The 9265-nt window shown below is 38.8% G+C and overlaps 1 long non-coding RNA gene across 1 annotated transcript; it reads right to left on the bottom strand.

Moving 5' to 3' along the window:
* Positions 1-2900: 2900 nt before the first annotated feature.
* Positions 2901-8552, bottom strand: LOC124228175 (uncharacterized). Its single transcript, XR_006885649.1, has 3 exons — positions 8075-8552; positions 4068-4233; positions 2901-3400 (listed from the first exon to the last, which is right to left on the bottom strand). It is a non-coding gene; the product is annotated as an uncharacterized LOC124228175 (long non-coding RNA).
* Between the last annotated feature and the right edge of the window lie 713 nt (positions 8553-9265).

The following is a 9265-nucleotide window of genomic DNA, read 5'->3' on the forward strand; positions in this document are numbered from 1 at the left end:
TGAGAATGAGCACTCAGATAATAAGAAACCAGAGGATGTTACAACCATCATTATAATAATTTATATAAGAATCATCAGGGGCCGGCCCCATGGCTGAGTGATTAAGTTCATGTGCTCTGCTTTGGTGGCCCAGGGTTTCGCCGGTTCAGATCCTGGGCACGGACATGGCACCGCTCATTAGACCATGTTGAGGCGGCGTCCCACATACCACAACTAGAAGGACCCACAACTAAAATATACAACTATGTACTGGGGGGGTTTGGGGAGAAAAAGCAGGGAAAAAAAGGAACAAAAAGAAGATTGGCAACAGTTGTTAGCTCAGGTGCCAATCTCAAAAAAAAAAAGAATCATCAATCGATGTTAAGACCATTGTGCAAAAGGCTATTAGGGACAATATATTGCCATAGTCTCAAAGTTTAACTACATGGCTTCTTCATTGATTATAAAAGGAAAAAACCAGCTTTACAATGGACGAATCTAGTGGCCATCACCTCAACCAAGAGATCAAATGTAACATCATCAATAAAGGGGCAAACAGTATACATGTGACCCCTGATAATGTCCTGAGAGGACATTAATATACTGGGAAGACAATATCACTATGTAGTATCCTTGCCAAAATATTTAACTTGAATCTAATCCTGAGGAAACAATCAGACAAACCAAATGGAAAGACATTCTACAAAATTGGCCTGGATTGTTAAAAATGTTAGTATTATAAAAGAAGGGGAAAGACTGTAATGGCCTCTGATGGTCTTAAGTGTCAGAGGCAAGTATTAATGTGTCCATCGTCCTTAGTCCAGGAGTCTCCAAGAACATGACCAATGTCTCCTGAGGCTCTTTGTTAAGTTAGAAGGGACAACAGGAAACTGAGGATACAGAGACCCCGTGCTGGGCACTGGACGCAGCCCTTTTTTTTTTAAGTTAATTTTTATTGAGTTTATGATAGTTTACAACCTTGTGAAATTTCAATTGTACATTATTGTTTTTCAGTAGTGTTGTAGGTGCACCCCTTCACCCTTTGTGCCATCCCCCACCCCTCCTTTCCCCTGCTAGCCAGTAATCTGTTCTCTTTGTCCACGTGTTTAAATTCCTCATATGAGTGGAGTCATGCAGAGATTTTCCTTCTCTATCTGGCCTATTTCACTTAACATAATTCCCTCCAGGTCCATCCATGTTGTTGTGAAGGGGATGATTTTATTCTTTTTTATGGCTGAGTAGTATTCCATTGTGTATATATATACACCACATCTTCTTTATCCAATCATCAGTTGATGGGCCTTAGGTTGCTTCCACATCTTGGCTATAGTAAATAATGCTGCAATGAACATTGGGGTACATAGGACTTTTGGAATTGCTGACTTCAAGCTCTTTGGATAGATACCCAGTAGTGGGATGGCTGGGTCAAATGGTATTTCTATTTTTAATTTTTTGAGAAATCTCCATACTGTTTTGCATAGTGGCTGCACAAGTTTGGATTCTCACCAGTAGTGTATGAAGGATCCTTTTTCTCCACAACCTCTCCAACACTTGTTACTCTTTGTTTTGGTTATTTTTGCCATTCTAATGGGCATAAGGTGATATCTTAGTGTAGTTTTTTTGTTTGTTTGTTTGTTTGTTTTTGGAGGAAGATTAGCCCTCAGCTAACTACTGCCAGTCCTCCTCTTTTTGCTGAGGAAGCCTGGCTCTGAGCTAACATCCGTGCCCATCTCCCTCTAGTTTATATGTGGGACGCCTACCACAGCATGGCTGCCAAGCAGTGCCATGTCTGCACCCGGGATCCAAACCAGCAAACCCCGGGCCGCCGAGAAGCAGAACGTGCGAACTTAACCGCTGCGCCACCGGGCCGGCCCCTCTTAGTGTAGTTTTGATTTGCATTTCCCTGATGATCAGTGATGATGAACATCTTTTCGTGTGCCTAGTTGCCATCCGTATATCTTCTTTAGAGAAATGTCTGTTTGTGTCTCCTGCCCATTTTTTGATCGGGTTGTTTGTTGTTGAGTTGTGTGAGTTCTTTATATATTATGGAGATTAACCCTTTGTCAGATATATGACTTGCAAACATTTTTTCCCAATTAGTGGGTTGTTTTTTTTGTTTCAATCCTGTTTTCCCTTGCCTTGAAGAAGCTCTTTAGTTTGATGAAGTCCCATTTGTTTATTCTTTCTACTGTTTCCCTTGTCTGAGAAGACATGGTGTCCAAAAAGATGCTTTTAATGCGGATGTCAAAGAGTGTACTGCCTACATTTTCCTCCAGAAGCCTTATGGTTTCAGGTCTTACCTTTAGGTCTTTAATCCATTTAGAGTTTATTTTTGTGAATGGCGAAAAAGAATGGTCAATTTTCCTTCTTTTACATGTGGCTTTCCAGTTTTCCCAGCACCATTTGCTGAAAAGACTTTCTTTCCTCCATTGTATGCCCTCAGCTCCTTTGTCGAAGGACGCAGCCCCTTTTTTGTAATGCTCACATCCCTCTTTGAAGAAGGCGGCATTATCCTTCTTTGCAGATGAGGAGACTGAGTGAAACCATTTGTCCAGGGTCATGCAGCTGATGCAGCTGACGTTAGACTCAGATGCACTAAGTCCAAACCCAAACCCAAATCAAGATCCTTCTGCTCTTCTCCCTTCTTCTTTTTAAAATCACCATTTCAAATAGTGAAGTATTTCACACTGATAAAAATAATAAAGAAAATAATGTAACAGACACTCATGTACTCAGCAACTAGGTAAAACAAATGTTAACGTTTTTCACGATTGTTTTAGGTTTCTTTTTTTTTTTTATGGCTCTGGATTTAAGCTCCCTCCTTATTTCAGGCACTGCTGAATTTTCTGTCTCCTCCTCTCCTCCTCCTTCTCCTTCATCTCTCTCTTTCTCCATAAGTAAATATATATACATGATTTGGTTCCAGAACTTTAAAAGCTTAAAGTATAGTTGGACAAACAGACCACTTGAATAAACGTATACATAAGGCACAAATGTCAAATGGTAAATGAGTTATAGTTAATAAGTGAAAATGTATCATTGGAAATGACATAACAGGAAGGGAAAAGCTTGGCTAGGAGACCAGGAGGCCCAAATCCTGTCTCGGGCAGCTACTCTGTTCACATCGTCCATCTCTACAGAGACTCTAAAAGAGAGAGACGTGCTTGGTAAACAAAGCAAGCCAATGAAGACTTTATTGCTGAAGGGGCTTTGACCTCAAACCCTACTGCACAGCTCCAGGGAGGTGACTAGGCCCTGGGGAGAACTGCCTTACCAACGTTTACTTTCTCTGCAAAGCTGAGAAATAAAACAAAGAGGCTCTGGTCTTGACTCAGGTCCTCCCACACGCCAAACAGAAGCACAACATTAAAATCAGGAAGCAGACAGGGTGCTCACTCTCCCACTGCTACTTAACAGAGTTCTGGAAACACAATCCAATGCAGTTAGAAAAAACAGAAGAGATACAAATATCAGAAACAAGGCAAAATGGTCATGATTTACTGCTGATATGGTATTTTTAGAGGGCTCACAATGCTTACCCCAAAATCTGGGAACTAAAGAGAGCATCAAAAAGAGTTTATTTTATTAAAGTACACAAATTAATAGTTTTAATATAAACAAACAATAACCAGCTGGGAAATATAATAAAAGGAATATCTCATGTTACCAGAGCAAGTAAAAAAATAAAAGATTCAGAGATAAATTTTACAGGAAATGTAGAAAACCTGTACACAGAAAAATTTTAAATGACTGAGCAATGTAACGGATTTCCTTTATTCTTGGAAAAGAAAACAATAATATAAAGTCAAATCTCTCTAGTCCATAAATTTTATGTCAGTCCAAAAAAATAGTATTTTGAAAGAGAAGGAATTTTGCAAAATGATACTGGAATTCACAGAAATGAATGCAAAGAAAATTCCCAGGAGAGAGGGAAGAGTAAGCGGGAGAAGGCTGGGGGAGAGCAGCCCCAATAGATATTAAAGTCTACGAATGAGTAAAGTTCCATCTCCTTCTGGAGATGAAATAAATAGATGATTCAATGGAACGGAAAAGAGAATCCACAAAGCACAGTAAACACATGTACTTACTTAGTATCTTACGAAAGTAGCATTCCAAACCAGTCGGGCAAGTTTAATTATTCAATAAATTGTGAAGAAAACCGGCTCGCTGTTTGGAAAACACATAAACCTCAGTTCCTGACTCATACCAGAATGGAATCCCAAACAGCACGGAGATCTCAACGTTTTTAGAAAACTATAAAAATACAAAAAACATAGTCTCAGAGTGGCAGAGCAAAACACAAGATCCAGAGCCATAAGGCAGGTATTGATAAACTGTACAACAATCTAGTTAGATATACGTATGTTAAACAAAATCAAGGGCGAGCCCCATAGCCGAGTGGTTAAGTTTGTGTGCTCCACTTCGGCGGCCCAGCGTTTCGCCGGTTCGGATCCTGGGCGCGGACATGGGACCACTGATCAGGCCACGCTGAGGCGGCATCCTACAACTAGAAGGACCCACAACTAAAATATGCAACTTTGTACTGGGGGGATTTGGGGAGAAAAAGCAGAAAAGGAAAAAAAAGATTGGCAACAGTTGTTAGCTCAGGTGCCAATCTTTAAAAAAAATAATAAAAACAAACAAACAAAACAAAAAAACCAAAATCAAATGACAAACAAGCAGCTAGGGAGAAAACTATATGCGACACGTATATTTATTTAATTTAGAAACTTCTTTAATTTACAAAGAATTTAAAAATTCTTTTATAAAACTGAAAACAATCTAGTAGAAAAGTAAACTAAAAGTAACAGCAGACAGGTACAAATGGTTCTTCAGCATATAAAAATATTCAACTTATAATTTTAAAAATGTTAAAGCAAACAATATGATAAAATGTTACACTCATCCAATTTGAAAAAATTGACAAGTTTGGTAATATTCATTGTTGATGAGAATGCAGGTTGTCTCATATGTGGTTGCTGAAAGTGTAAATTGGTACAGTGTCTCCGGAGAAAAGTTTGACCAAAATTTAAAATGCACGTGCCCTTTGATCTGGCAATACTATTGCTAGGAATTTAACCCAAAATATAGTTGCAAAAGTAGACAAGGAATATTTATAGTAATTATTGCATTGTTTATAATAGCAAAATCCACCAACAACTTAAAATGTCTATCAACAAGGGACTCCTTAAATAAATTATAATATATTCATACAATGGAATACTGTGCAGCCATTTTTTTAAATGATGCAGATCTATACAAGATCTGTATAGCTAAAATAAAAATAGCCAAAACAAGTTTAAAAAGCAAGATTCAGACTTATGAGCATAATATAATCCTTTTTATATTATATACTATTATCTCCATTTTACAGATGAAGAAACTGAGGCATCACAAATTTATCAATTTACCCAAGATCGCACAGGTACTATGCGGTGGAGCCAGTGTTTAAAACCAGGCAGTTCAGTGTTCAAACTAAGTTAGTGCTGGTGAGGACGGAGATGAAAAAATAGATCTGAGAGATAGTAGGGTACGGAAGCTACAAGACTAAACGTGGGGGATAAATAAGAGGGATAGGTCAGGGACAACTCCTAGATTTATTGCTGAGTATCTTTCAATTCTGAATTCTGGTTTCAGCAATCCCATTCTATTATCCTCCCAACTCTCCCATCCCCAAAGAAATTAGAAATATTAAATGGAAAATGTTTGTAATAACTTGGAATCTTGTTCAAATTTGATGAAATTGGTATAAGCCAAATAATTCCCAGAGCTTACACTGGTCCAGGGAACGCTTAAGTTCCCACCAACCAGAGTGGAAAGGCCTTGTTAAAAACAGGAGCTACTGGGGCTGGCCCTGTGACCAAGTGGTTAAGTTCGCACGCTCCGCTGCAGGAAGCCCAGTGTTTCACTGGTTCGAATCCTGGGCGCGGACATGGCACTGCTCATCAAACCACGCTGAGGCAGTGTCCCACATGCCACAGCTAGAAGGACCCACAACGAAGAATATACAACTATGTACTGGGGGGCTTTGTGGAGAAAAAGGAAAAAAATAAAAATCTTAAAACAAACAAAACAAAAACCCAGGAGCTATTCAGTAGAGAGAGCAGAAGTTTCACACTTTAGAAGTGGGGCTAAATTAGCTGTAGAGTAAAGCCTATTCTAGACTCACTCTAAGAGAGCTAGAAAATAAGCTATTACAGGGCCAGCCTGGTGGCATAGTTGTTAAGTTTGTGTGCTCTGCTTCAGCAGCCCAGGGTTTGCCAGTTCAGATCCTGGGCGCAGACTTACACACCACTCATCAAGCCATGCTGTGATGGCATCCCACATATAAAATAGAGGAAGATGAGCACAGATGTTAGCTCAGGGCCAATTTTCCTTAGCAAAAAGAGGAGGATTGGCAGCGGATGTTAGCTCAGGGCTAATCTTCCTCAAAATAATAAAAATAATAATAATCCACTAAAAGATCAAACAGATCCAAACTAATTAAACTGCCTAACAAAGTCTAACACTCTTTAAAAAAATACAACAAAATCTATCAATAGCATGAGTCACAATGTCTACCATCCCATAAAAAATTAATAGACCTATGAAGAAGCAGGAAAATGACCCATAATCAAGAGAAAAGTCAGTGAATAGAAACAAACCCAGAAATGACAGAGGTGATGGATTTAGTAGATCAGGATGTTAAAACAACTATTCAAATATGCTCCATATGCTCAAGGATATAGAGAATAACAAAAAAATAATGAAAATAGACATGAAACTTATTTGCAAAATAAAATGAAAATTCCAGAGGAAAAAAAATACAATTAAAATGAAAATTTCATTGGATGCAATCAATAGCAGATTAGGCATTGCCAAAGAAAAGATTCTGAACTTGAAGAAATAACAATAGGAAGCACAGAGAATAAAGTTCAAAACGTGTATTGAAAATCCTAAAGCAACCATGATTTAAAAAGCCAGTAGTGAAGATAAAATGGAATATGTACTAAAGGCTATTTACATTCACCACTTCTATTCAACATTGTACTAGAAGACCTAGCCAGTGCAATAAGGAAAGAAAAAGAAATAAAATGCATACAGACGGCAAATGAAAACACTGTCTTTATTCTCAGACAAAATAATCATGTACAGGGGGAAAAAATTGTGATCAATTAAATTTGGAAACAAACTGGCATTTATTGTTACTACGGAATTCTTGTTAATACTTTTAAGTTTGGTAATTGTATTGTCGTTATATTTAAAAAGACTTCTTATCTCTTTGTGGTGCCTACTAAAATACACATGAGAGGATACAACATCTGGTATTTGCTACAAAATATTCTGCAATTTCAGGGATAGGAGAGAGAGAGGGTAAGGAAATGGGTCAAGGTACACGTGAAAAGGAACTGGTTTGAGTTGAAACTGAGTGATGCATATATGGATTCCTTATACTATTTCCTCTACTTTTGTATAGGTTGAAATTTTCCATAATTTTCTTTTGGGTGAGGAAGATTGTCCCTGAGCTAACATCTGTGCCAGTCTTCCTCTATTTTGTATGTGGGCTGCTGCCACAGCATGGCTTGATGAGCAGTGCATAGGTCAGCACCTAGGATGTGAACCTGCGAACCCTGGGCCACTGAAGCAGAGCACATAAACTCAACCACTGTGCTGCCAGGCTGGCCCCCATAATCTTTTTTTAAAGACAGCATAAGAGAATGAAATGAGTAAGCCATCAAGTGGCAGAATATACAACACATATGAACAACAAAATGTATCCAGAATATATAGAGTTCCTACAAATCAATTTTCAAAAAACAGACAACCCAACAGAAAAATAGACAAGACACTTAAACAGGCACTTCATCCTCCCCCCGACCAAAGAAAGGGATATGGTCAGCAAACTGATTCATTAGTAAGGCAAAAATAATTAAAGCGCAATGATTACCACAATATACCCATTAAAGTAATTGAAATAAAAAAGACTGGCAATACCAAATGTTGGTGAAGATGTGAACCGATGAGAATGCTCATACGCTTCTGGTGAGCATGTATGTTGATAGAACCACTTTGGAAAATAGTTGGCATTATCTACTAAAGTTAAATATTTACGTACCTCATGACATAGCAAGTCTCTTCCTATGAATATTCCAGAGGGAAATGCATTTCATGTGCACCAAAATCTGTGGGCAAGAATGTTCATAAGCAGTATTCTTCATAATAGCCTCAAACCAAGGAGAATCCAGATATATGCCTGTGGAAGGATGGCTAAACCACACTGTAATCCTACAATGAAGTTCAACACAGCAATGAAAATGAACAAACCACAGCTAATATGCTATAACACACCTGAGTCTCCCAAACATGACATTAAGTGAAAGAAGTCAGACACACAGGAATCATACTGTGTTATTCCATTTACATAAAAATCAAAAATACGCAAAACAAATCTATGGTTAAGTCGGGAAAGTGGTTACTTTCGGAGAGGAGCATAGGCAGTAATTGGGAGAAAGCATAATGAGGGCTTTCAGGTGCTGACATCGTTTTATTTCTTGACATGAGTGGTAGTTAAATGCATGCTCACTTTGTGAGAATTTTGCGTTGCCTACTTATAATTTGTGCATTTTTCTGTATATGTGTGTACTTCACATTAAAGAATTTAAATAATAAAGAGATAAGTGGTCCAATCATCCATTGATCTATGCATTGATCTATCCATCAATTCATTCAGTGAACCTTTGTCGAGAGTTGGATGCAATAATTATTGGAGCACCTAGCTCTGGAATGGGTTGTGGTGCAGGTTTCACAAGGGGGAAAAAATGTTCTTGTTTTTCTTTTGATCCCATGATGCTGTGCAGAGGACAAATAAAAAGCAAGTGTTCTGGAACCATTTATTCACGGAACTTGGTTTAGTCTTCACTCTACTATAACTTACTCAAGCTGCTTTGCCCCTCTGGACCTGTGATAACTCTGGAGTAGATGATCTCTCCTTCAGCTCTGAAATTCTCATTTATTAATTAATCAGCTTTAGCTGAGCACATATTATCCGTGCTAGTTACGTTGCTGAAGATTGGAGTCACAAAAACAAGCAACAAAAGCATGGGCCTGCCCTTCAGAGGCTCACAGCCCCACTGAGAGCAAAGGGACCATTGCGACACCAGGAGGCACGCTTTGGTGGAGTTCACGCCCAGGACACTGAGCGTGCATGTGAGGTGCGGCTAACCGAACCCCAGAGGAAGGCTGCCCACCCCGTCCTGCGCAGGCTGTGTGTGAGGTGCTGCTCTACAGGATAGAGTGTTACCCAGGC

The sequence above is a fragment of the Equus quagga genome, chromosome 16 (genome assembly GCF_021613505.1).
Source record: "Equus quagga isolate Etosha38 chromosome 16, UCLA_HA_Equagga_1.0, whole genome shotgun sequence".
In the NCBI taxonomy this organism is placed as follows: domain Eukaryota; kingdom Metazoa; phylum Chordata; class Mammalia; order Perissodactyla; family Equidae; genus Equus; species Equus quagga.